Consider the following 4,384-nt stretch of genomic DNA (forward strand, 5'->3'; position numbering starts at 1 on the left):
CTCCAGTCTGTGAGAAAGTCCACTTCGTCTCTCCGTCACCTGGTTCTGAAACCCAGCCGAGCAGACGGCGGGGATCTGACGCCGCTGGTTCCCCACAGTGGACACTTCTCTGTCGCCCCAACGGCAACAAGATTCTCTTATCTAGTTCTACACTGCGGCCAATGGATTTTCCTCCAGCGTGGCGGCATCGACCTGCTGGGCAGGTGGGTGATCAAAGATAATCAATGCTGTCAGTCTCCATGGTAGTTTCTTCCACCTCAGCTATCTGCAGAGGTAGACGGGAAGGGTTGACAGCGGTCGCTCCAATCAGATGGAGACGCCAAGGCATGATTTAAAAAAAACAAAAAAAAAACTGAAAGGGTAATCTGTTAGGAAAGCAGAGTTGAATAAAGTGGCGTTCAGAAGAATCTTTTACAGCTGCACTGTAAAACGCAATAAATGGGAAAAAAATTGCAAACCCGTTGTCTGATTTAAAAAAAAAAAATCAAGTTTTCAAAACTTCAAAATGTGAGCATGTGCAAAGCTTTACATCTTAAGTTTACACAACTTGAGCATGTTGAGCTGGTTCTACTAGTACACGTAACTCTACTGTCAAAGCGAATGAGTCATTTTTGCTTTAGTTTTCATTAAATTAACTGATTGACTAACTATTTTAGTAAATGTAACTTTATTTTAATTCCTGTATGTAAAACCCCAATGAGATCCAGATCTCGTTTTCAGGAGGAACCAGGACCAAAATCAGCAACAAACAACAACCTGGTTACACAAAACTAAAGCAAATTAAAACATAAAATCACGATGCAACTTAAGTTAACTTCATAAATCTGATGAAGCTGTAGAGTCTACATTTCACCTGAAACATCTTAAAACTACTTTATGTGGTAAATAAAAAAGTGCTTAAATTAGTTGCTGCTGGTGGTAGCACAATGCATTGTGGGATAGATGCATACCCTTTCACATTACTTCAAATTAAATAAGTCAGTTTTAGGATCTCTGTTTATTTAAATGAAGTGGTTAGCATAATTATGTAAAAAAAAAAATAAAATTAAAATAAAGCAGTTAAATCCAATTAATTAAATAAAAGTCATCCAAAAATTCACTGGAATATATTATATATATAAACATTAAAAATGCTCCACTACTGTTTCTTGTAGTTTCCACACAGTACATAGTGTTACTGTTGTGTTTGTTGCTTACATATTTAAAAGTGTTAAACTCAGGAAAAAAGCTCTTTCAAAAACATGTAGCTCACTTTTTTATTTTTGCCTGAAGATGAATAAAACCTTTTAGGAAATAAATCCTGAGTGAGGCTATCACAATTCGTGTTGCCATAGCGATGTTTTTCTGGACTCCTCATCACATCTGTCAGGAGGAGGCTCACGGTTATTGGATTTTATTATCCCTGCAGGGCAATTTTGGGGCCCAGGTGCCGGTTTTCCTAACATGGTAATCACCTTCAAATGAATACTCTGCGACAGAGACTGACATGAATTAAACGCCACAATTGTCCGAAATAATTACCTTCTAAAACGATCATTAAAGGGGTGAAAAAAATAAATTAATTAAAAAAAAAGGGACGGGTAATCAGGATTTTACTGGACAATTCTGATCACAGCCTGATCTCACCATTCAGAAAGCCACTTATCTCTTCAGCTACAAGCTATTTCAACTTCAACATGTAAGCATGGATATGTGGAGAATCAGTGAGCTGTTTGTGTCGGCTGTAAGCCTGCTGAAAAGCATCATGGGAACAGTAATTGAACGCTCGCTCGGGACAAGGGTTTGGTGCAAAGTGGACGAGTCGGTAAAATCAGCCGAACTTCCTTAAATGGAAAAAAACTCTTCACCAAACGCATTTATATGATCAACTGAGTCCGACTCTACCGGGTCAAACTGAACTGTGCGTGAATGTTGTGATTTGAATAGATGTTTGCTGAATTTTGATCGTTTTGGATTTTAAACACCATATGAATTAGATCTGTTTACAAAGGCTACTGAAATGACAACTACAGAAATCTGAAACTGTAATTAATATATTTGAATTGACCGCAAATTAGCAGGTGGCAACATTATCCCCTTTTTTTCATCAAACCGTATGTCTGTTAGTTTCAGTTCTTGGTAAGCAAAAGAGAGTGATGGTATGTAATAATGGACCTAAAACAATTTCAGTTTGGCTGCATTGCATGAACAGAATAAAACAGGGCCAGGCAAAAAAAAAAAAAAGAAAAAGTTACAGAAAAAAAGTCATAATATTACGAGAATAAAGTTAGACAGCAGAAAACCATGATTTTATCATGAGAATAAAGTCATAATAGAAGAATAAAGTTGGACAACAAATTTATGGGACTGAAGTCGTCACAATACCAGAATAAAGTCATAAAGTGAGGATAAAATTGAACAGCAAAGTCATAAAACGATGAGGATAAAATCGGAGCAATACGAGAATAAAATTTATTACAATAACTTAGTTGTACTCAGATCAGAAAAACAGTTGTAATGATATGAGGATAAAATAATGTCAAAAAGTAATAATATTATGAGAAGAGTCAGAAAAATGCCAGAAAAAAAGGCGTATGATGATGAAGTTGAAATAACACAAAAATAAACTCATAATTTTACCCCATTAAAGTTGTAACATTAGTAGAATGCAGTAGTAATTGTACAATCAGTCCTAAACAAATGGGACATATTTAATCTTTTAGCAAATCAGCATCAAATTATCCGTAGCAGGACTTTGAAATAGGCACAGTAGTTTGAACAAAGAATCAGATCTTAATAACTTGATCAAAGCTTTTTTTCTAGTAATGTTACGACTTTCTTCTGGTAATAATATTGTGTTAATATGACTTTATTCTTGTTTTTAAAAAAAAGTCTCTCAGTCTGGCCCTAATACTGCTGAGTATGAGAGTATTAGAGATTAAGTGAGAGTCGATGAGGGAAAAAATATCAGATTTCACTGTTGGACTCAGTGACACTTTGCCAGATTTAACGCGGTTCTGACGGAGGAAAGCAGAGGAACACAATCAGCTGCTGTAGCCATGAGTCACTGTGACTGGGAGCAGAGTGGGAGTGTATCTCTGCACAGAGGAGTCCACAGGAACAGAAGGGACGGAGGATACCGGTCATATGTTTGCAGGAAAACTTCTGTCTGCTTTTTTCAGTCTTTCTGTTGGACAACATGTAAGTTGAGGCTCTTATGGAGGAAGAGAGGATGTGGGGTTTTGGAGTTAGACAGGTGAGTGACTGAACTCTTTATACAGTCCAGTCACAGCTGTTAGAGCAAGAAGACTCCAAGTTGGCTATTTTCAGAATCAGGGAAGTGTCTGAAATGAAGTCAGAGGAAGCGCAAAGAGGGCAGCAAACTAAAGGGAAGCTGTTTTCTACGACGTCTCGAGAAACGTCTGTGGCATAGTGAGGCTGAGGGAGAGAAACACTGAACAGAGAGCAGCAAAGCTATATATGTTCTCTCATTGGGAGCTTTTCACATGTCTGATTCAGGACAGGCAGGATTCAGAAATGTTTTACCTGTATTACCTTCTGGATTACCTTCTTTTTAGGTGGACTAGAGTTTGCTGGTCCGTAACCAGTTTCATTCCAATCTCCTCAAATTAACTGGTCTTTCTAGGCGATCAAACTGAAGTTTGACTAAAGCGGACTAAACAGGGTTGGTATGAATAAACCCAAAGTCCTGAAAATCATGACAACAGCGGATTAGATTTATGTTTCTAGCACTCATCATCAGCCATCAGACATTAGCATCTTCCTCAGGTGTTGGCGTAACAAGGCCCTTAGAGTGGTGAGGTTTGGGAAACTGTAGTCAGTGATTTTTACAACAGAGTAATGGATTCAATATGTTCGAATGACAAACTCAGCTTTTGATAAACTATGTGATGCGTGAGACTTTTTATGGAGCCAACTACACATTGTCCAAAGAGGCCGTTGCCTATTGGCTCAATCCTGCTACATGCAAACTGGCAAGACTAGCGAGACGCGAAAAAAGTGTTTCCATTGCATTTTGAGAAATACACAAATTTTGATATGATATGGCTGAAAAACCACCACATATTAGCGCTAAAACATTTTATCAAGGGTTTTTTTTATTCCTTCATGTTGGTTGGTAATTAATCATCATCTGGTTGAACTGAACTATTGATATTTGAAATTCAAGACCTTTGGAAGGAGATGAGTTGTACAAAATCACCCAGCTTAACAGATGTGTGAAAAAATGCAGTGTCATTTGTGCTTACTGCAGCTTCTGCATAGCAATGTCTTTCTAGTGCAGTTACAATCAGGCCTGAGTCTGTTGCCACGCCTCTGAGTGTGTGTGTGTTTGTGCGTGTCCGTGTGTGTGTGTGTGTGTGTGTGTGTGTGTGTGTGTGTGTGT

The sequence above is a fragment of the Poecilia reticulata genome, linkage group LG6, assembly GCF_000633615.1.
Source record: "Poecilia reticulata strain Guanapo linkage group LG6, Guppy_female_1.0+MT, whole genome shotgun sequence".
Classification (NCBI taxonomy): Eukaryota; Metazoa; Chordata; class Actinopteri; order Cyprinodontiformes; family Poeciliidae; genus Poecilia; species Poecilia reticulata.